The 25420-nt window shown below is 36.6% G+C and overlaps 1 protein-coding gene across 1 annotated transcript in view; it reads left to right on the top strand.

Moving 5' to 3' along the window:
• The first annotated feature begins 5637 nt into the window (after window positions 1–5637).
• The window catches only part of shank1 (SH3 and multiple ankyrin repeat domains 1), a 161795-nt gene continuing 142012 nt past the window's right edge, over window positions 5638–25420 (top strand). Inside the window, exon 1 of the mRNA XM_068218106.2 lies at window positions 5638–6012. The gene's annotated coding sequence lies outside the window, so the exon portion shown is untranslated. The remainder of the gene's footprint in view (window positions 6013–25420) is intronic.

Raw genomic sequence — 25420 nt, 5'->3', positions numbered from 1 at the left:
TGTTTGATCATAACTATAATATTACTGAAGGGTCTATGAAATGGATTTCAGTTTTTCAACTCTACTGATTAAACCAGCTAAGCTCCTCCAACATTTTTTAAAGAATACTGCTTGTATGCATTTCTTCAAGGTTACAGGTCTTGCAGTGTTTGATTTAGCCTAATTCCTGCAAATAGCTTTAATTTACTCCTATTTGGAGACAGATGGAAATGTGAAAGTAAGTTTCATATTATCTACTCCAAACTAATGTGTACACATTTTGTGTTTGGTTGTGCGTTTGTGGCACAGCACACATAATATATCTTTATCTCTTTATTGTTCTGCCAGTCACTGCAGCTTATTTGGGTTTAGCTATCTTTTGTTCCCTCAGTTAATTTCTATCAATTCTCTTTACACTATTTCCGTTAGCATTATTATTAGGGATGCTCCGATCGATCGACCGAAGATCTGTATCGGCCGATAATCACATTCCATGACTCAATCGGTACTCCTTAAGCTGCCAGATCTTATGAACTGATCGCGCATGTTCGTTTACCAGTTTACAAGCAGAAGAAGTCTCATGCGGGTAAAGCATCAGCAGTGCTACAACACATAAGAAATGTTTTCCAAATTGCATTGTTAATCATTTTTCTTACCATTTTTAATCAGTTTTGTCCATTTTGTTTTTGTAAAGCTGCTTCCGACCACCAACATCCTTAATTTATTATCTTAGGTAAGGCGAGATCTCATACTTATAGTAATTGTGCTTATGCAATGGCAAGGTCATATAAAGCTATAAAGATCAGTACTCTGTATCAGCCGATCACTATGACAAGGAATCGATACTCGGTATCTAGCTACAGCCCCAGCCGGCAACTTTCTGATGTTTTTTTTCCTCTTTTTTTTTTTTTTAAATATTTCTTTCTAATATATTTTTAGCATTACGTGTTAAATAACTACTTCCACCTTTATTTGTTGCTCATACGGGGTTAGACCCCCTTTTCCTGTTTGAGCTGCATTAATAGCTCTATTAATTGTACCTTGAAGAGTTTCAACAACCATACTATTGATTTAGGTATATATTGACACAATAGTATTATGCAGTCACTCTAGATTTATGGGCTGCACATCCATGATGCAAATCTCCTGTTCCAGCACATCCCAAAGGTGCTCTAATAATGGACTGAGAGCTGGTGGAGGCCAATTATATTGAACTATTTGCAGATGATTTGAGCTTTGTGACAGGGCTTCCTGCTGCAAGCATCCATGGCAAGATGGGAACACTGGTCATAAAGGCATGTACATTGTCAGTAACAATACTGTGATGTATGAACAGAAAATTCTGCCATAAAGTTCCATTACACCATTCCGGGTTTTTAATTGAACATCAGATTCTGACTCTGCCATCTTAATGTTACATCACAAATCATCAGATCAGGCAAGTGCGTTGTGTTGTTCTATGACCAATGTCCTCTTTTGTTGCTTATCTGCTTTAACATTCGACATGCTGAATTTTCAGAGATGCTCCTGTGCAAACCTCAGTTGTAACAAGTGATTGTTTGAATTGAAGTTGCCTTTCTATCAACACGAACCACTCTGATCATTCTCATATAACCTCTGCCATCAAAAAGGTGTTTTCACCCACACAACTGGATAGATGTAATGGACTTTTTTTTTGCTGACTATTGTGTAAACCCTGGAGATGATTGAGCGTGAAATCTCCAGTAGATCAGCAGTTTCTTAAATGCTCAGACCAGCCAGTATGACACCAACAATCACAGTGCTTTTTTCACATTATTCACAAATTTTTCTGCTATTCTGATGCTTATGTTTGACAACTCTGATTATTTTGACCATGTTTGACCACAGGCCTAAATGCAAGTTCTGCGAGTTCTGCCATGTGCTTGGTTCAAATATTCTATTAAACCAGAATAGGTGCATCTAATGAAGTTGACGGTGAGTGTGTTTGTTTAACCATTTGTTTTTTTTATTGCCTATTCATTCCCTTCTTCCCTTGTGACCCATTTTCTTTTTTTTCCCAACAGTGAGCAGAGGGTTAACTCTGAAGCCAAGTGGAACAGCTTTTTTCATAACGAGGACACAGGCAGTGGATTGAGAGTGAGGCGGTGAAAGGCTGAACCTTTGAGGCACTGCGGAAAAAACTGTAAGATCCAAAACCTCGCTCTATCACCATGACTTAGGTGGAAAAAATTCACAAACCACAGTTGTTTTAAAGCAGGTGGCAAAAGACCTCAACACACAAATCATGCTGTAGACTCAAGGTTTTGTTTCTTTTGATGCCATTTCCTTGCGCACTTGCAAATGGTATACAGTCGGATTAGTGTGACAAAAGAGATGTGGAGTAGCATCCTCCATTTTATTGTGCTCATGTGTGAGGCAGGCAGTAGCCTGCTTGATTCATCTGTGCATTCTTCTCTTTTTGAATTATTCAGTAATCCTTTCCTACACCCAACCATCCTTCCTCCATCCCTCCCACCTTCCTGTGCATGTAATGTTACTTAACATTTAGAGTTTTGAATGGTAAAATCAACCCTTCCATCTGTGTAGATAGCTACTCCAGCCACATCTGATCATGCTATGGATAATTCTTATGTTGTATTCATAAATTAATCGGTTATAAAAAAAAAATGCTGTTCAATTAAGATGTCATATCAAAGGGATAGTTCACCCAAACGTTTTTTTTTTCCTTTTTAAACATCAATGAAGATATTTAAAAAAAAATTAAATTGTTTTTATCGTTATTTTTTTTTCTAATTGAATTAGTGTACACCATTTTTTTAAAGCTGCATTCTTGTTTAGTTTTGTCTAGAGTAAATGTCAGATTAAAATTATTAATCAAAACAGTTTGGAGGGAAATTTAGTTTTTTGTATTTACTCAAATTTGTTTTGCGACATGCATAGATGGTATCAGGCACATCTATCAAATGTAAATCTGACTACATTTTATTAAATCTGAGAAAAGGTTCTGTGATGAAAGACATTGGAGACTGCTGGGAATCTTTAAGAGTTTGAGTTAAAAAACAGTCAGTTAGTACAGAGATAATAGATGAAAAAGGAAATGTATGGGAGAGTTTTGGAAACACCTGGTGCTATAAAACAAAGTAAATGGTAGGAGTGGTGAAAGCTTGATGGCAACATTGGATGGAAATCTTAAGAGACAAAGTGAAGAGTTTTTAGCTGGAAGTTAATAGCACAATTTAATTAACATTGAAGGACTTCAAAATAAAGAAATACCTTTCCTAGAAATATTTGTCCAGTTAGCGGGAGTTTAGAGACAAAGTGGTAGAGCAACAGACAAGGCTTTGTATTGGAGATTGTTTTGGAAATATCAGGATAAAAATGCACATATGTTGTCTACTGCACCATTAGACTACAAGGTCTCAGCAGCATTAATATTGTTGAGAGACTGTTCTGGCTAAATGGCAATGACAACAAATTTTATAATTTGTCTTACATGTTACAAGTTGCAATGCAATGAATGTCTTGCATGCTATGAATTCAATCTCATATGCACGTATTTCAAACATGTGACAGCACACATTCTATGCTCAATTAACTGAGCTGAAGATAGAGCTGGTTACATAAATGCGTTCCAGTTTACACTTGGTATTGATGAAAGTGTTAGGCACAAATCAGATTTAAAGAATAAAATTGAAAACCTTAATTTAATTTATTTTCTTTGGTGATTTTGTCTTGAAACACAATTGAAATCTGTGCTGTTTCAATGTCATAGTGACATGGAACATTACATCCTACTTTTTGACGTGTTGGTGTTTAGTACACTTTTTTGAGACTGAATGTCCTTCTTTTTCTTTCTTCTTTTCTTTCTTTTCTCAATCCTTCCTGACAGTAGGTGTACTGAATGACTCTTCTATCTGAGCGATTGCATGCTTTTAACAGAGCGATGCATTCATACCTGACAAGTCTTGTCACCTATCCAAGTTTTAGCAACAACAAATAATAACTTGACTTCTTGTTGATCATTTGGTATCAGAAGTAGCTTATAAAGGCAAAGGCCTCTGGATTACACTTATTTTACCAAAATAAAACATAACCATGTCTTGATTTTTAATTTATTAATTAGGTCAGAAAGGTCCGACATTGCTTAGACAAAAGTCTTGTCACTTACCAGAAATAATGTACAGTATAGAATATAAAGTCATGCTGCAGTGGAAAAAGAATTAATATTGTGTACGACTCCCATAAGCTTGCAGGGCTGCATCCATACATCTCTGCAATGACTCAAATAACTTATTAAAGTAATCTGGAATGGCAAAGAAAGCGTTCGTGCAGGACTCCCAGAGTTCATCAGAATGCCTTCTTCTTCATCTTACCCCAGACATGCTCAATAATGCTCATATCTGGTGACCAGGCTGGCCAATCCTGGAACACCTTGACCTTCTTTGCTGTCAGGAACTTTGATGTTAAGCCTGAAGTATGAGAAGGAGTGCTATCCTGCTGAAGAATTTGCCCTCTCCTGTGATTTGTAATGTAATGTGCAGCACAAATGTCTTGATACCTCAGGCTGTCAATGTTACTATACACTCCACAGCTCTTTCACACATCCCCATACTGAACTTTATTTTTTTTTCTCACCAAACTTGACTGAGAATCTTAGGTTCATGCGGTTTCCAATAGGTCTTCTGCAGTATTTGTGATGATTGGGATGCAATCTATGTAGACTTGAGTCTGTACAAATAAACATGTTCATATGTATTTTTTATAATAATAATTCAATTAGCTGTGCATTTTTTGGTGCATTTAATCACAGCATTTGTACCTATTAAGGATCCTTAAGTAAGCATATAAGATGTGCCTTATTGTAGAAAAACTGATTTTACTCATTTGTTTTACCTTGATTTTGTAAAAAAGCTTCCATGGAGAATAGTTTTTTTCCCACCCAATGTTTTGGTTTTAATTAGAGCTCACTAAGCATTATCTGCATTTCTCACCAGGCATATTTTCTATCTTGCCTTTCCAAAGTTATTAAGTGGTTCACTCCTCTTCAGATGAATTTACAGCTTGTGATTTCTGTCTTAACAGTTGTCTCTTTCAGCAGAGCTGAAGTTTCTTGTCCTGCCCATTTCAAAAGGCGCGTTTGCTCATAAAGCCGCTATTGCTGTTTTCCTCTGCCAGCTTCACCCTATGCTGCAGTTTTCTTTCTTTTGTCTCGCACATAATGAATTTAGCCCGAGTTCACATTATTGCTTTGTGCAGAACGTGTAGCCTGATGTATTTTTCATTTCATCTCTTCTCTTCTTTCATGCCATCATCAGAAACCGCCATAGTCTGTCAAAGGCATCTTCTACTCAGCCAAGAGTCTAGAACTCCTCACAACATCAAAGAAAGCTGGAGAGAAAGGGAGCGGGTAGGAGGGGTCTTCTGCCTTGTATCTAGGTTCTGATGGAGAAGACGACGGAGGAGAGGGGGAGGGGCAAAAGTGATTGAGAGAGAGAGAAAGAGAGAGAGAGAGAGAGAGAAAGGTAGGTATGGAGGGAGGGAAACAAGAGGATGAGAGAGGATTGCAGCCAACCAACCAGCTGAAAGAGAACGAGCGATCAGGGCTGTTTGAACGTGGCAGGGAGAAAAGGAGGGAGGAGGGAGAGAGCGTGAGAGAGAGAGAAAGAGAGAGAGGGTGAAATCGATTGTCAGAACCAAGGAAATAGAAGTGTTACTATTGCACGGCCACTGGAACGGTGTCTGCCAGCTGAGGATATGCATTGGCTCCCAGCGCTCACCGGCTCACGGGACACACTCTAAAATGTAATTTCCAAAGGCCTAATTGTTGCCGCGGTGATTTTATTTTCCTCCATTTCATTTTTCTTTCTTTTTTGGTTTATTTGCCCTCTCTCCTCTTCTCTTTTCGCCGTTATTGTGTGTTTTTTTTTAATCGCCTGCTGCTGCTTTTTTTTTTTTAGCCAGCTGCTGGATTTTCCCCTTCTTTTATAACTGCTATCATTCTCTCCATTTACAAAGGAGGGATCTACAAATAAAGGCAACCACAGCAAGACAGTAAGTGGGGCTTATTTCTCTTGACGCCTGTGCCGGGGGGAATGCATGGAACAGGAGGCTGGTGAAACTGTGCGGAGGACGAGGGATGAATGGATCTGGGTTTTAAGAGTACATGCTGGCTGGTGATTTGCCATTCAAAGTTGAGCCATTCACATCTTTCACAATTAGCTATTGGGAAACTGAGGTAGCCCCTGCATGTGCTGTATCTGCTGTAAAGAGTGAATGATGCGAGTAGGTTGGTGTTGCTTATTAGATGTATATTGGTTGCAGCGTGTGTATCATACAGGGAATTCAGCTCATCCATTAAAGATGCTGAGGTTTCATTTAAAACAGGAGGTGCATGAAGCACAGCAAGAATAGATTCACACTGCATCTGCAGATAGTAAGTTTTTTTGATGTTTTACATGAGAGCTTGGCAACGAAATAGATCCTTATGATAAAAATGGCAAGTGCACTATGCAAATTGGTTCTTTGTGCAGAGTATATTGTGCTCTTCTCCTCTGTTTTTTAAAGAGAAGCCTCATATGCAGTATCCTGTCACTCCCTGAAACACACCCACCCACATACATTGGCATGCAAGCAGACTTACTCACCCAGCAGTGCTAACGGACTGATCTGCAAGCGTGGCAGCTCTTGTATGACTGCTGCTCTTAAATGGCACATCGGTTTTCTTTCCTGTTCACTGCATTTTGTTCTTTCTCGCCAGCATATGCAATGCATGATGCAATTTGCTGTTAAAGCAGTAGTCACCCAAAAGGAAATTCCTGTCATTGATTATTCACTCACATCGTTGTTTCAAAATTTTTGTTACTTTTTAAAAATTTTGTGGGAAACAAAGGGAGAATTATTAAATATTATCCCTGTTGTCTTAAAGTGTATCACACATTTAGTCTGTTTCTGCACTGTATCAAGCCATAAAATAGCTTTTTGTGTCAGATCCAAAATTTAAGTGATTATTCACTGATAATCTTGTTCACAAATCGTTCTGCCAAGATTTTGTAAAGCTTATATTAACTGATTACTCAAAGTCAATTGTTGCACAAATTCCTAAAAATGTCGAGACCAAACGTCATATTCTCACGCCTTAAAAAGGGATCGAATTCCCAATTGAATTTACTCACCCTCTGGTCCTCAATGTGTTGGTGACTTTTGGTTAACGAGAAGATAAACCCTGTCCTATGATGGTTCATAAAATGCAAGTCAATTGCTACCAATACTTTGTGAGTCAAAAAACAACAACAACCCCCTCTTCCCCAAAACAAAGAAAAAATATATACAGGCAAAACAAAAATAACTTAGACTATACATTAAGGTCTTATGAAAAAGATCAGCCTGTTTCGTGTAATGCGAGTTCAGACTCCATGATTTTAGTCCAGATTTTGACTCGCTGACAGGTTTTGAGAAATCGGTGCTCGTTCACGTGAGTAGCAGTCACAGAGTGTGAACTGTCCAAGAAGCGATCTGACTGTTTCGCAGATGGGTCACTGACACCTGAGATATTTGGCATGCTAAATATATGGAGCTGTCAGCAATTCAAATCATGCTGTGTGAAATGTGTTCTGATTGAAAACAACATTGGCGATTACCTACAGCCAGTGAGAGAGCAGCATCCACTAGTATGGGTATCTGCAGGCCAGCAGGAGGTTGGGGGAGAAGTTAAAAACGCTGATTTTCAGTTTATTTGGACCCAAGAAAAGGATGAAAAACTAGTGTAAATTTGGCAGGAGCACCGTGTCTGTTTGACGTGTCATCTGAGCAATATCACAACTGGCTCGAAAATGAATAAAGTTTGAGAGAAATTGCTAATTCCATTCAAAAGCCAGGCGAGCAAAATAAGTACATAAGTCTACCCCACTAAGGGCTTCTTTTTCATTATGTAGTTAATAACAAAAGATATTCATCTTTTGTTATTATCATCCTCATGTTGTTTCATTGCCTCTTCTCGTGTGTCTTTGGTTGTAAGACGTAGTTTGGACAAAGTTGATGTTGATTCTTTTTATTGTAAAGTCATGCCCTGTGGCCGATCTATCTTACAGTGTAAACGAAGCACAGACGGAACGTTAGCCCAGATAGTCATGCAGTGTGAAAACATCTGTGACTCGATTACTTTGAAAATTTTGCAGACTAAACTCGGCATAAGTGACACACTCTCTCCTCTTCGTATGCACAAGACACTTTTTTACTCCATGATTTGTGCAATTCTGAGTGTGCTTCATGCTGGTGACTGGGCTTAACGGACCACTTGCACTAGCACATTTCTAAACATAATAGTTTTAATAACTCATTTCTGACAACTGGTTTATTTTATCTTTGCCATGATGACAGTAAATAATATTTGACTAGATATTTTTCAAGACATTACAGCTTAAAGTGACATTAAAATGCTAATAACATTGACCTTAAAATGTTTTAAAAAAAATTTAAAACTGCTTTTATTCTAGCCAAAATAAAATTCTCCAAAAGAAATAATATCATTAAACATACTGTGAAAATTTCCTTGCACCGTAAAACATCATTTGGGAAATATTTAAAAAAAGAAAAGAAAAAAAAGCAAAGGGGGTTTAATAATTCTGATTGCAACTCTAAATCCATTATGACAAATATGCAGATGCAAATGTGCATAGGCTGACACTTGCAAAATTGTAGAAGGATTGCAGCATGCAGAAGAATCACAAGTACCATTCTGATGAGCAAAACAACACACATTTTTTTATCCATTTCAGTTTGTTTGTATGTTTGTTTTTCTGCTTTCATAGAGCCAGTATTTGTTTACTTGCATTTTTTTAATTACTAAGGCCAGGGTTTCAGCCCAAAATAATCTTTAATCATTTACTGAACAAGTTGCCTACATAAGATGGCCTAATGATGGCTATAACAGCCCATTTCTTTTCAATTCCCATATTCTGAAGCATGATGTTTACAATTTCATATGCAGACTATTGCTCTTGAATCAGGTGGACCACTTTCATAATGCGTCTGTGATCTTTTTGACTTTTAAAAGCTTTATAATCCATTAAATAAAAATTAACATGAGATGATTTAAAAAATCCGTCTTGCATCAAAGAACATGCAAGTGCAATTACTTTAAAAACAGTGTGAGGATTGGAAAATGACGGCAGTTTCCATTTTATGCTAACTTTGCTTTCTACTATGTTTATTTGCTACATGCTATTTACCAGTTTAATATGTAGTACAAATCTTATAAGTAGATTACGTACTTTTCAAGCAATTCCAGTAATCACACCTTTTGCTACAGGTTGTTCTCCGCCCCCACACACACACATACACACTGTTGCTCAGACAACCCACTGAATGCCCCTTAAGCAGACAGAAAACTCCTCTTCTCTTGGCTTGTAAGTGTCACAAGTGAATGGTGCCACTGGAAACGTCTCTTTTACTTAGATCTTAAGAAATCTTGAGGCACCAGCAGTGTATGTGCATGTGCTGTTACACAGGACTGTGTGTTGATTTAGTTAGGGACTGTCCTCTGCCATTATCTGCTGAATCTATTATTAGAAGGCTTTATTTCTTGTGTATATCCTCCTCTAAACCCAGAAGAAGAAAATTGTTGCAGGTCGTTGTTGTGGTCACCCGTAATTACATGATATATGTATTTCTAGCTGGTTATTGAGAGAGAGAGAAACGTGGGGGAGGGAAAAATAAGTAATGAATCCAAAGACAAAAGAAGCTTTGTGTTTAATTATTTCCTCCAGCTGGTAAAAATGTGGTGCATGACAGTATAAAGGGCATTTTTGGAAAAAAGTTAATTTAGATTGGATTATTTTATTGTCTTGCTTTACAGTACAATAATAAAAACAACAGTACATTTATAGAGAAAGCTTAGGGCTTTATTTTAACGATCTAGGTGCAAACTCTAAAACGCATGACGCAAAAGCATTAAGGGTGTGTCTGAATCCACTTGCAATTGCAATTCTAAGGATAGCGCATTGTCTAACAGGGTTGTGCTTATTCTCTTAATGAGTTATGGGTGTGTTTTGAGCATAATGTGCATTACATCATTCAAAGTCTAATCTCCCATTCCCTTTTAGAGTCAGTCGGGTCATGCCATGGTGCATTTGCTATTTACATGGTGAACTTTGTAAGTGGGAAAAACTCAATGCTTTACTAGTGAGAAAAATGCTAAAAATACCATCTGCAGTGAGAGGATAAAGAACACACCTGCTCCATTTGGCCTCTACTTTCTCTTTACTTTATTTTTACTCTTTACTTTACTCCCTTACTTTTTTGGATAAGGTAACGGTGTTGTATGCACTCCAATGAAGACATCCATTAGTCTAAATATTTAATTTGGTTTGTTAAGCACAAAGATTTATTTTAAGAATATTTCTAAATTCAGTACTAATTTCAAGCAAAGTTAAAAATGTACAAAAATAACGAAGTGTGGTCAAAACAGAACAGTTATATCCAAACACACGTCCTATTCGTATGCCCTATATGGTCAAAAACCCAACAGGTAGACCAAAACGAAACTATTTTTTATTAAAACAAATATAAACATGCATATAATAAATAATACTGCTAATAATAATAATAAAATTATACAAAAGCAATCTGTCATGAATAAACTGAAAAAAGTTCTCCCGAGATGGAGGCAGTGGTTTTTATATCTATGCAGTAAATAATAATTTTTGTAAAATTTAAAATCTTTAATTTTTTTTAAATGTAAAGATATTTGTGTATTGCTTTACATCTTGTGTGTATAAATCAATGTGTAGGCATTTGGACGCATAGGCGCACAACTAACGCACTCTGCTGGACTTTAGACCAGCTTTCAGTTGGTCAACAGCATGGTCTATTTCAGTTCCTCAAAATAGCAACTCTCCAACAATGTGCCTTAACACACCTCCTTTCTAAACCAGCACAATCATGAGTCCAAAAGTTGCGAAAATGGATTTGCTATTTAAACAACGTGGTGCAAAACATGAAAATTAGGGTTGCACTGGTCTCAAAATATCAACAAAACCCATCTTGCGCCTTTTTGCGCAGGTGTCTGATATTAGGGTCCTTGGTTGTTTTTATGCATAGCAATCACTGAATTTGGTCAGATATATGCTTAATTATCCATATGCCAAATTGCCAATCATAAGAATACTGAACTTTTTTTTTTTTTTTTGTATCCTGGTAAAGACTAGAAAGGAGATTATTATGTTAACTTTTAAAAGAGACAAAAGCTTTTAAATTTGTTTTCCTGGCACAGATATTGGGGCAGAATGGTGTTGCCAACATTGCTTGTTAAAAAAAAATGTCCTCAGTCACACGCTGTCACAACTGTCACATGCTCTTTTCCACACTCTCTCTCCATCTTCCCTTTAAATTCAAACGAATATACACACACAGATTCTCTGGTGTATGTGTGTGTGTGTGTGTATGTTCGCAATGGGGGAGGGGGGAGGGGGGGGTGAGATAGGATGACAGAGTGGATAATCAGACAAAGACACACAAAGAGAGTTAAAATTAGCCACATTGAACGGGCCATTGATAAATTGGGAAACTAGAACAGCACTGGCACCCTTCTGCTCAGTGCTCTGGAAAACCCAGCCTCTCCCCTTATCCGCATTGACCTCTCCATCTCATACATACACATGAACGTGTCCAGAGTAGTGAACTGCATAGTTACATATTTATGAGATTGAAAAAATATAGGTTTTTGTACAAACTCATTTTACTTGAATTTGCTTGATTAGTAAAGACTAAATATGTAATATTTTTAAATATTATTACATTTTAAAATAAATAACAGCTTTCTCTTAATCTGTTCTATTAATATCTATTTAAGTTCATTTGAAAACATATTGATTTTCGGGCAACTCGATGGCTCATTGGTTAGCACTGTTGCCTCACTGGTTTAAGTTCTGGCTGGGTCAGTTGGCATTTTTGTGAGGAGTATGGTTAAGTTCGTTAAGAAAAATGTTTTCATAATTTTCATGATGAACGAATTTCTATCGACAAAAACTAGACGGAGACTAAATAAAAATGAAGTTATGATGACAACTATAATAAAAATATGCTGACATTTTCCTCTGGGTGCTCCGGTTTCCCCCACAATTGATTAAACTAAATTGTAGTGTATGTGTGTGAATGAGTGTGTATGGGTGTTTCCCAGCACTGGGCTGCAGCTGAAAGGGCATCCCCTGTGTAAAACATGTGTTAGATAAGTTGGCGGTGCATTCCCCTGTGGCAACCCCTGATGAATAAAGGGACTAAGCCAAAGAAAAGTTAATGAATATACATTTCAACATGCTTAAGTGTGACTATAAAGTCTGTGTTCTTGTTCCTCGTTCCCCATTAGTTTATTTCATGAAATGATGCATCCAAAATGAACAAATGATTTTAGATTTAAATATTTTAGTGTTGTTTTAAAGGAGTAGTTCCACCAAAAAAAAAAAAACGTAACTTTTTATAATTTAATTAAATTTTAAATTAATTTATAATTAATTTATTTATTGCTTACACTCATATTATTCCAATTCCCTGCGACTTTCGTTTATCTTCAAAACACAAAATAAAACGAATTAGATGAAATTTGAGAGCTCCCTCAATTTCTAGCAGTGGTAATGAGACTTTCAAAGGGCAAACAAAGTCGTTTTTAAAATATTTTTTTATTAAAGTTTTTGCAGAAACCAGACAGAAACACAAGGAATAGACAGACAAACCCATCATGAAACAATAATCTGTGCAAAATGTAAAATAAAGCATGAAACAGAAAAAATGTGAAATACAAGCAATGGATGTAAAGAGACAGAGAGAAAAAAACTTGCAAAAAATGTACAGAAATAAACCATACTACTAGTCTTTATGGTGTTTTAGAGAGTTCCCAGTACAGGTATATCTTATTATTTCTAAATATAAAGTCCAAGAAGCCAGTCAGAAAAAAAGAGGCCTAATATTTTTCTTCCAGAAACAATGGATAACTTTTGTAGCTATGATCATGCCATACTGGACAGATAAACGTACATTTTGGTTGAAAAGTCATTTTTACAGGGTGTTTTTGGTGCACAAATGTGTTCTAGTAGCTTCATATGATTACAGTTGAACCCCTGGAGAAGCATTAAATGTTTTGACAATGTTATTGGTTCCTTTTCTGGACTTAAGATGTCTTGTGACCCTTTTTGTCTATGAAGGATGGAGGACCTCTCAGATTTGATCTAAAATATTGTCATTAGTGTTCCAAAGGCGAACAAAGGTCTCAAGAGATTGTAAAGACATGGGGATGAGTAAACAATAAATAAATATTTTTTAGTTTAACTAATCCTTTAAGACGTCCAACCCATATTCTTTGTCACATTTGGTCATGTAATACACTTGATTCATTGTTCAGAGTTCACCAAACTTGAATGCAATGAAATGAGCTTGTTTTGCATTTCAATGAATTTGTAATCAATGTAATAAAGATAAATCATCAGATTTTAATGTGGTCTCATACATTCTACAACCATGTCAAGCAGTCAAGTAAACATGTTCAGTTTGTTACATGAGCAACTAATGAAACACATCAAATTTGCCAGTGTAATATGAATAAGCCTTTCTATAATCAAAGTAATGTGTAACCGTAACAGCTTTCGGTCACTCTTAATCAATGTTCACACATTTTGCTATTGAAAATCTTATCAACCATCTTGACCCATCCCTAGTGCATAGTGAAGTTTTGCAGCTCTTCTGTATTTGTATGTATCGTGTAGCCTCTTTCATGTCTTTGCTTGGGGAACCGTGCTGGTAGAGAGAACCATGGCTCTCTGTAGTTCAAACACTTCTCCCTCATTATGCTTTGTGGAAAGATCTCCTGCAATGCATCCTCACACTTGTAAGAGTAGATGACAGTTAGTACTCAAGCCATTTGAGCAGGCTTAGACGAATGATTGCATTCTCACATAAAATCTACAACCCAAGTGTGTGGACAATTGACAGTTCTCCGCAGTCTGATCTGCTTCTCACACTGTCTTCTAAATGAGCACAGCAATGGTGCAATCGTTCAACAGGCATGTCCATACGGAGCGATTTCTAATGACACATTTACCTGTCTAGGCTGATGAATCCAGGCAGTGGCTGCTACCTGGACAGCATAGATCAATACCAATGGATCTGTTTAAATTAGGCCAGCGTGGAGGCTTGATATGGTGTTCACTGTTTCATTCCTGTTCATTTTACTAAACTGCTGTCAAGTTGTATTTGTTCTCTGTTCCATCTTGCCCTTTCAGCTTTTCCTGACCACTTCTCCCATTTTTTCTTTTCACCGTCGCCTATACAATCGTGAGTTTTCTTGACCTCTGTGTGTTTGCCCAGTAGTGGAAGGTTTTCTAATATTTGCTGTAAAGACTCTTGGGGAGGGTAGTTCAAGTGTTCGGATTTAGCCCAGTCGCTTTACGCACTTCCGTTTACGTTTTTCCGCCCTCTCTTATTCTGCTCGCGGTAAAGGACTGATCTGGGACAGACGGTCTCCCTTGCGCTCTGGCCTACTTCAGCTCTGTCCTTCCTCGCTCACCTCCCTAAACTCTCTCTCGTTATTTCCTCTTTCCATCTGTTTTTCCCTTCTTTGCCATGAGAGTTTCTCTCTTTGGCGAAAGTGTTAGGGGATGTTAACGCATGACATTTTATTACTCTTACATTACTTATTACTACACTGTAAAACCCAAAAAGTTGAGGTAACTCAAACCATTTGAGGAAACCGATTGCAGCAAACTATTTAAGTTCAAAAACTAATCCTAACGAGTACTGTATACTTAATCCATTTGAGTAAATGAAGCAATTTGACCACAGTAAAACCCAATAAATGAAGAGAAGTCAAATTGAGTACTGTAAAACCCAATAAGTTAAGGCAACTCAAACTGTTTGAGGAAACCAAGTTCTACAAACCATTTGAGTTTAAAAACGAATCTATATGAGTACTGTGAACTTACTCCATTTAAGTTGAAGTAATGAGGTATTTAATTAACTCATTACCTTCAATGCTGAGTTCGATTTTTTTTTTTTAAAAACGAGTGGAGTTAACTTTCAGTCAATTTTGAGTTAACTACAAACATTTCATTTGATAAAGTTGACTGTTGGGTTTTGCAGGGGCCAGACAGAATCTGCGGACATTTTTTGCTATTTCTGCACAGAATAATGTATAAAGTCTGCAGATTTTATGCAGATTGATTTCGTGTGTGTCGTAACTAAAAACTTAATATGTTAAATTTAAAAAGTACGCAGTTTTAACTTTTATTTAATGTTAACATTGCAAATCCTATTAGATCCATTTATTTGGTAAACAAAGCAAGTCTCTTATATAATATATCTACCATATATCTACTAAAAGACAGGAATTATTACTTTACAAACTGTATTGTAAGTAAGTCATATAAACATTTCAGTAATATTATTGACTAATGTGAAAATAATTTAGAAACTGAGTAAATATAAATTTACACACAACTAAATAAATAGACTCGATGGGCTGAAAATCTGCAGATTTCTGTGTGCACAGATTCCGTGTGGGCCTATTCATTACATTAATTACATTGATATTTTTGTTGTAAATAAATCTGGTTTTCAAAAATGTAACTTCTGCAAAACTATAGGCAGAGAACAATGCACAAGACATCAGCGAGATGTCGAATCAAGGCCAAAACATGTAGCTTGACTTGTGTATTGGGATTGGGATTGTTTTTGTTTTTTTCTTTTATACATTTATAATAATAAATACTACATTAGTTAATATAAAGCAAATATTTCTAGGTCTTTTTAAATATTATTAATTACCAATGGCAACTTTAATGTAACATTGTTTGGTTCCCCCTGTTTATTTTTTCCCTAATTTCTGTTTGAAGGAGATATTTTTTTTTTTATCACATTTCTTATCATTTTAACCCTGGCATCAGGTTTAACTCTGGCATTCTGGCTGAATTTGCCTACTGGCCTCTGGCCAGCATGGCCTCCTAACCATCCCCATATCATAATTGGCTTTATCAATCTGTCTCCTCTCAACCAATCAGCTGGTGTGTGGTCTGGCGCAATATGGCGCATCATCGAGGTGGATGCTGCTCACTGGTAGTCGATTCCCCCAATGTGCTTTGAGTGTCCAGAAACGCACTGTATAAATAGAAGAAATTAATAATTGTCATGACACCGACAAGGTTTCTGGCAACCTTTACCTTTGGGCTCAAGGACATAGTAGATATTCACAGCCACTCTTAGGCATCACCTACAGTGTAGAGCAGGGGTGTCCAAAGTCGGTCCTGGAGGGCCGGTGTCCTGCTGACTTAAGTTCCGACTTGCTTCAACACACCTGCCTGGAAGTTTCTAACATACCTAGTAAGAGCTTGATTAGCTGGTTCAGGTGTGTTTGATAGGGTTGGAGCTAAACTTTTCAGAACACAGGCCCTCCAGGACTGAGTGTAGAGTCTTTTGTTTTGTCTTTTATAAATGCAACCATAGGCATTTAAATTGATACCTTATGCATGTTTAGGGTGAGAGAACTTTTGGATGTGTTCACACTAGGCAGATTTGTTTAAGTAACAAACTCAGTTGCCTAGTGTGAACAAGTGTGATATTCTTAAAACCTTGGGGCTCACCAAATAAAGTCAGACCCATGAAAGTGTAATTCTGGTGCAGATTGACTTAAATGAACACTACTTTTTTTTTTTTAATAGGCTCAACTCCCCTACAGTTAAATCTTTGAGTTTTACTATTTTTGAATCCATTTAACCAATCTCCAGGCTGGCAAGGACACTTAAAAAAAAAAAAAATCTGATTAGACCATTTGCATATCGCTCAAAATCTCCAAAGAGTTTTGATAATTTTCCTATTTAAAGCTTGACTATTTTGTAGTTACATCATGTACTAAGGCAGACGGAAGAAGAAAGGTTGTAATTTTCTTGACTAATATGGCTAGGAACTATACACTTATTTTGGTGTAATAATCAAGGATCTGCCATACCATGACTGCAGCAGGGCTGAGCAGGTTACACTCTATATTATCACGTATATAATATTAATATAATGTTAATGCCTGCTGCATCCATGGTACGACTGCAAAGTTCCTTGATTATTACTCCAGAATGAGAGTATAGATCCTATAGACATATCGAATTAGAGAATAGCAACTTTTTATTTTCTGTTGTCTTCTGTTGTACGTGATTTAAAAACATATGAGTAGGGCCAGACGAAATCTGCAGATGTTTTTTGCTATTTCTGCGGAGAATTTTGGTGAAAATCTGCGGATTTCTGCGGAATGATTTTGGGAGTATCATAACTAAAACCTTAATATATGAAATAAAAAGTAATCCTTTTAAAACTTTTATTTAATGTTTAAAATACAAATCGAATTAGATTTACTTTATTTGGTAAACAAAGCAAGTCTCTTATATAATCTCTTTACTAAAAGACAGAAAATGTGACTGTACATACTGCATTGTACATAAATCTGATGAACATTTTTATATTAGTCAATAATATTACTTTAATTTATAAAAAAAACTGAATAAATACAAATTTACACACATTTACTCAAGGCAATAAACAGAATTAATGATGGCTAAAAATCTGCGGAATTCTGCGCTTGCAGATTCCTTGTGGGCCTACATTTGAGTCAAGCTTTAAATAGGAAAATGATTATTTGTGTAAGATGCTAATTATATAATCTGATTAAATGATCTATGCTTAACTAAGGGTGTACTCACACTAGGCATGGTTGTCTTGAATTGTGCTCAGGTGCGATGGTCCCTCTTCCCCACTAACACTTGGCCCGCACTCACATTGCATTTCTTGTCTTATGAACCTGAGCACGCTTGGGGATATATCGATAATGCGACTGTTTAGTTTAACAGAAAAGAATCGCTTTCATTCCTGCAGCTGTCGTGCAGCAGTGGGTTTGTATCAATAATAAACTATGGCAGCTCACATTCATTGAAAAGTAAGAATGATTGATAAATCCATAAGAAATAGCCCCTAAAAGTGACGTTATGTCTTTAGTTTCGTGCTTAGGCTTGCTTTGCACTCACACTACAAGCGTACTGCGCCAAAGCCCAACCAAACCGCACTCTGGCGCACATCTTCCAACTAGGCCAGGTCTGGCAAATTTAACGATCCCTGGGCCTAATTTGGAGCCCTCAAACTTGTCAAACAAACTGGGAAATGGGGGTCAAATGTGCATGGGCAGGGTTTGAATTTCTTAGTGTGAATACGCCCTAAGCGTAAAGTACAAAAATGTTAAAACTCAATTGTTTTTCTTTAAATATTAATCCAACATAATTCAAAGATGTCTCAACAGACTAAATGCAGGACATGATGCCATAAGATGAGACCATGAAAAGGACAGAATGCTCAACCATACCTCATATTTTTGTTGCCATAGTTGCATATAACAGTTCTGAACAGGTGTTGGAAAGGCTGCCTATTTGCATTAAATCTTTTTGTGCGGGTCCCTTGTGCTGTTTTGACTCTTTTACACATTATATAAGCTTGCTCCAAGTTTGCAGTTGATAAAATAAAGTGCAAATGCACATACAAGAATATTTAGCCTAGCACAAAGGATTCTTTTGGATTTTCCTTCAAGAAAAGCATATGTACGCTTTAGTTTCTTTAGGTTTGGTTTATGATAATGACGAGGAATGCTGTATGTAAATTGTTTGTTGAATTTTACATAACTGGCAAGAAATACAGTCCTATTCTATTTCGAAGTCTTCAGACATGATTGCAGACATTACAGTAGTACTCTTACGCTTGTAAACAGCTCTGTGCTTTCAGTAATGGCTGCATCTTCAGAATGTCAGATCTTTCATCAACATGACACACAAATAAAAGCATCCCCATTGCTTTAATCACTGGAACAACATAGACTACTTAAATTCTGTTTTCCCGTGTTTACTTGGTTTTCCTCCGGGTTTTCCGGTTTCCCCCACAGTCTAAAGACATGCGTTATAGGTGAATTAGGTAGGCTAAATTGTCTGTAGTGTATGTGTATAAATGATTGTGTATGGATGTTTCCCAGTGATGGGTTGCAGCTGGAAGGGCATCCGCTGTGTAAAACATGCTGGATAAGTTGGCTGTTTATTTCGCTGTGGCGAGCCCAGATTAATAAAGGGACTACGCCAAAAAGAAAATAAATGAAGGAATAATAAATATAATATATTTAACCAGCTTTAATGAGGGAAACATGTTTTAACGAAATCTCGCTATCACAAGAAAATTAAATTTTTAACACAATTGAGTGGAAAAAAAAAGCATATGGTAGCTAGAACAGTAGCCTGTGTGTGGCAGCATTGCGTCGCTGTGAATGAGTCGGCCTATCTGGTTTAGAAATATAAAAAACAAGTTTTTATTAATATTTGTTTTTTGGTGATTTTATATTTTGTTATTCCAAATCAAATGAGAATTAACTCATTGTTAAATTTAGCTTTTCTGTTTTCACCATGAAAAAGAAAATCACCTTGCATTTCAATTTTCTTTCTTGAATTTTAAAACTAAAATCAAAAATCGGCTCGTTTTTCAATATTTGTTTCTAAAATGAAAATCTAATGACCAAAATATACAAATAACATTCTTGAACAAAATAGGTAATCTAAGACAGAATTTTCACTTTTGGGTGAATTATATTTTTAAGATGGCTAATGTTTTCATTAGCATGTATTAATGACAAAAAATTAAATGTCATCAGAAAACCACTATTTAATTCAAATGTGGTACCTCTGCTATTATAGTGTAAATTTACCATCTCAGTATATTACACGCATTGCTACACTTGTCTTTTTTATGTTTGAACTTTCTGGCTCAACTATCTCCATCTTACTCATTGACTAGAGATATTTGCTCATAAATCTAATGACAGTGCTGCCCCTTCACATACATCAGGACTTTTCTGGTTTAACCTGGTCTTTTTCTAGTTTTATGCTATTCTGGTTGTGTTGTTTTTGATTGCCTCAGTAACAAATGGGGAAGAGTGTCATGTATGGTCATATCTGGCTTTGGCTAAGTTCATTTTGCACTGCCAGAGCTGTTCCCGCTTGTGACCGATGAAGGACCCAAACACAAGTCCTGCTGCTGAGATTGGTCTAGCGCTTTGGGTTCTCAAGTACAGCCAGCGTGTGATGGTGTCTGCATCAGTGTGAGCACAGGGCACTGGGGTGTTTCTCACAGCAGCGGTTGAGCGTGTGTATGCACATAAGTAGAGCACAATCCTTTTGTTGAATCCCAGAGGACAGCATCACTCCTTGTTCCCCTCTCTCTCTTTCCCGTTCTCTCCCTCCCTCTTTATCAGCTCCATTGTTTTGCTGCAGAATACAAGAGAAACACATTTGCAGTAATGCAGTTGCATGCTGCTGTCCTCCTTTTTTCCTCGCGTGCTGCATAAGGAACAGCTCATTCATGCCAATTGATCTGCGCGATTGGCCGGAGTCTCCTGTACTTGTGTGGACCGGATCCCAGTGTATTAGTGCTAATTGCACCATTGAGAGGGAAAAAGGGATGCAGCAAAAGAGGGGGAGTGGGGCATGAATTTTTCCCAGCAGTCACCAGTGCATCATCAAAGTACAGCTATTTTTAGATTCAGAAGCAGTGGTGGTGAGCCCATCAGCCCAGAACAGCAGTTTTTTTTCTCTCTTTTTTTTTTTTACTGCTGTTGAAGTGCATTACGTCCCATATTGACTTTTCTATGTACGCTTTTGCTGCTGCTGCACATTTATCAAGGGTCAATGTTCAGGTTCAGGAAAATGACTTGTAGGTGTATACTCTAAGTAATAATAAGTTATATTTAGGGCTTTTCAACGCGTTTGCTGGGGTGTTCTTTGAAATTTTGCTGAATTTATATTACTGTTTTTGTCTACTGTTTTGAAGGGATAAATTAGCTGATAATACTCTTGTGCTATTGAAATGTAGTGGTCTTTGTTTCCTATTCATTCATACGTTTTCTTTTTGGCTTAGTCTCTTTATTAATCTGGGGTCACCACAGTGGAATGAACCGCCAACTTATCCAGCATATGTTTTATGCAGCGGATGCCCTTCCAGCTGCAACCAATCACTGGGAAACATCCATACACACTCATTCACACACATACACTACAGACAATTTTAGCTTACTTAATTCACCTGTACCGCATGTCTTTGGACTGGGGGAAACCAGAGCACCCAAAGGAAAACCCACACGAACACGGGGAGAACATGCAAACTCCTCACAAAAATGCCAGCTGACCCAGCCAAGGCTTGAACCAGCGACCTTCTTCCAGTGAGGCGATCGCGCTTCCCACTGCACCACCGTGCTGCCCTCTTTTTTTTTTTTAGGTAAAATGTTAAGGATGATATTTAGGTGAAACTGCTTTATTCTAAAAAAATAAATAAGTAAAAGCAGTAATTCTAAGCAGTAGTTCTTGCTCCCAGAAGAGTTTTATTGATAGATTTAAAGGGCACCTTTTTTTACCCCTTTTTCAAGATTCAATAAAAGTCTTTTGTATCTCTAGAATGTGTCTGTTAAGTTTCAGCTCAAAACACCCGTCAGATTATTTATTATGGCTTTTAGAATGTTTGGATTTCTGCTTTAAACACTATGTAGCTGATTTTGTGCCCTGTGCCCTTCATGCTAGTTCTCCCCACCGTTCACACGTGCCTGTCAGAGTGTACCTTAATCCCTGCTTCGGCTGCGTCAGATAACAGACAGACATGAAGGAAGCAGATGCTACAGTCAGAACTTTACCAATGATTATTTGATGTATTTGTTGTGGAGTTAATTCAAGCCTTTCTGCAACGGTAAGTCACACAATGTCGTTACGCACACACACGGACACATGCACAGCATGCATTTAACTTTTACTGTTTTTACACGGCAAATGTGACAGGATACATGTTAATATACACTGCTGTATGGATATCTGTTATGTTAATACACAAAATAAACCTGATTTAAAGTCCACAAACTAGGATTGAAGCGTCGTCTTTTATAATTTTACTGACATGCAGCTGTGGTGATAAATTAAAGACGATAAAATCGCTGTAATTCATTACAAACATGCACTGATTTAAAAACATTTTAAACTTGTAAAACTCATTCTTGATCACATTTAGCAATGATTGATGATCACAGAGAGCTGAACAGATCTTTTAATCTCAGTTGCTTTGCGCAGTCCTGTCTTGTTGATAAGACAAGTGGAGACAAGTTAATACACGGCTGTCAATCAATTCGATGGGTGGGGAAACCGCACTCCTACACCACATTGCAGTGGGCCTCAAAATGGGAGGGATTTGGATCCTATCTTAACGTCAGGAAATTTAAAAAAAGAGATGTATTGTATTTATATCATCCCATTATGACTGTGGACACATATACTTACACAGTTCTGTCCAAACAGCTTACAAAAGATAACTTTCATCATAGGTGCCCTTTATAGAACCATTTCCCACTGTTAAATAAAGTCTAATTTTAGAATAGTGATGTAAAGACTTGCAACTGCAAAACCTCCTTGGACAGATTGATTACTAATATATGTATTTCAGCCATAACAACTCTGAGTAATAATTTCATCCAGCATTTATTGGCATAGATATGAAATATACATCAGCTTTATTTTTGGCGGAATCGACGCTGTTGCTGTAGTACAATAATATGTATTTTAGATAATAAAAAGTAGCTGCTTTAAAAAAATTCCAACTCATTTGGGTAAAACATGGACAAACTAGGTGGTTTGGTTAATTTAAAAATGACAGTTTTAACCTCATGGTTGTGTATGTGCATATTTTAAACAAACAGCATTAAAATCACCCAAAATGTAAAAATGTGAAAAAATAAAGTACATCATGTAAAACTGGAAGTCTTGCAAATTCCTTAAAAAAATGAGCCTTGAAGAAACCTTGAAGAACATTCAGTTCTTAAACTTCTGGGAAAAAAACTTACAAAGCCTCTAAATTTTGACTTCCTAAGTATAATTGTGGACAAAAGGAGGCCTTGGAGTCAAAGAGATTGAGAACAACTGCTGTCTAGGCACACAATCACTGACTGATTTCATAATGCAATCTCCTGTACCTGTCAGCATCCTCCAAATAGTACAAATATTTCACCACACACTCTCCTTAGTGTGCACATTTTAATCAGTCTAATCAGCGAACTATGTCAGGAAAATGGACAGCCACGTCTAACTTGTCTTTTTTTTGTTACCTAATCAAAACCATAATGTTGAATGGGCTGTATTAGTGTTTGTGCGGCTAAGTGCATATCTTTATTCTGAGGGATTATGCTACAGAGACGTGTTTAATGAAGACAGCACACAATCCATTACTCATGAACACTCCTGCTTAAAACCGCATTGTTTGCAGAATCATATATTTGCACACAAAACCCATATTAATCCACCAATGCTTGCTCTTTTTAGCGCTGATGAGAAAATCAGTTTAGCAAAAATGTCTACGGCTCACTCCTGCCGAGTCTGAATGCCATTAAGCCAAATAGCGGCATCCGGTTTGTTTATTAAGGGCTTGTTTCAGAGTTGCACTGAACAGATTAACTCTGTGTGCGATCCACTGCATTAGTTGATGAATAGCTCGTTGGAGGCCGGTGATATTTCATGTCCGCTATCCTTCAGTCTCTGCTCATCCACTGCAGGTCTAATGGCCGCATACTTCACGGTAGACGTCTATTGCAGCAGCTATGCCCGAGTTGCAAATGGACCTCTCCGTATGCTGACGGCTTTGGCCTAGTTTATCAGTGTCATCCACGCACAGGCCATCAATCAACCTTCAGCTTAGCTGCGGTGACGGTGTCAGCTCGAGCTCTAGATCACTAAACTTTCAGACTTGTCAGTCATGTTCTTTTCTGGGGAAATTGCCATGGGAGTTGACATGGAAAGTTCTTCAAAGCCCTCTGGTATTTGGTGCAATTAGTTATGATTAGGAATTTGTATTTCTTATTTTATATCCCTCTTCCTTTTTCTGTGGATTACCAATAGCAGAACTCTATGTAATTTATGATAATGCTTCATTGTCATTGACTTAATTTTCTGGCAAACCATGTTTTCTCTTATGCAATGGCTGGTGCTATAACACATCTAAAATAGCATTAAAAAAATCTTAATACAATAAAAAAAAAACAGAAGCAGCTGAAGTCAGAATTATTAAACCCCTTTGAATTTATTTTCTTTTTTAAATATTTCCCAAAGGATGTTTAGCAGGGCAAGGAAGTTTTTACAGTATGTCTGATAATATTTTTTTCTTCTGGAGAAAGTCTTATTTGTTTTATTTCGTCTAGAATAAAAGCATTTCATCAAACCATTTTAAGGTCAAAGTTATTAGCTCCTTTAAGCTATATTTTGTTCGATAGTCTACAGAACAAACCATCATTATAGAATAACTTGACTAATTACCCTAACCTGCCTAGTAAATCTAATTAACCTTGTTAATCCATTAAATACCACTTTAAGTTGTATAGAAGTGTCTTAAAAATATCTAGTAAAATATTATGTACTGTCATCATGGCAAATATAAAATAAATCAGTTATTAGAAATGAGTTATTAAAACTATTCTGTTTAGAAATGTGTTGACATTTTTTTTTCTCTCTCAGTTAAACAGAAATTGGACAAAAAAATAAACGGGGACTTCCAACTGTACATCGAAACTGCCATCTACTGACTTCCATAGTTCTTTTGGTTCTTATACTATTGATGCCAGTGAATGGTTTTCAACATTCTTCTGAATATCTTTAGAAAATAAGATTAATCTTGAAGAAAAAAGATTTATAAAATTGATAACCTCTTTAATGTGAGGAAATATTATTTTTGTGTGAACTATTCTTTTACTGCGAAATCAACAAGATCCATAAAGGAAGAGTACCTTTTCCATTGAGACTATCTTTTTTCGTGCAATATCCTTTTTAAGTGTCTTTCACTTATATCAAAATCTTGCATTGAACTAAGCATTGAGCATATCTTTATAATTAAGTCCAAGTTTAAAATAATGTCCATTGTGAACGCAAGGAGCCATGACTAAAATGAAGAAACAGAAAATGTTTATTGTGAGGTAACACAAAAACTTAAAAAAAAAAAAAAAAAAAAAAAAAAATATATATATATATATATATATATATATATATATATATATATATATATTATTTTTTTTCACCCACCCATTTTTTTCCTTACCACAACATCCCTTCCAGCTCTCTGTAAAAATGAAAAAAAGAAATTCTTATTCTTTTATTATATTCTTAAAAATGCACTTAAGTACTAATATGCAGATTTGGATGTGTATCTTTTTTTCTGAGAGTGTAGATGAACATTTTGGGAAAGTGACTATAAATGCCAGCACATTTTGTGTAAACTATCACTTGCAATTTTCAACAAATATTTCTGGCTCAGAACATTGTGTTTGGTATCACCGTGAACTTGTTTTGAATAAGTGTTTTGGAAGAAGCTAAACGCGAGCTGAAAAGCGTGTAAT

This window comes from Danio rerio, chromosome 3 (assembly GCF_049306965.1).
Source record: "Danio rerio strain Tuebingen ecotype United States chromosome 3, GRCz12tu, whole genome shotgun sequence".
Taxonomy (NCBI): domain Eukaryota; kingdom Metazoa; phylum Chordata; class Actinopteri; order Cypriniformes; family Danionidae; genus Danio; species Danio rerio.
This window is presented reverse-complemented; position numbering and strand designations above follow the sequence as displayed.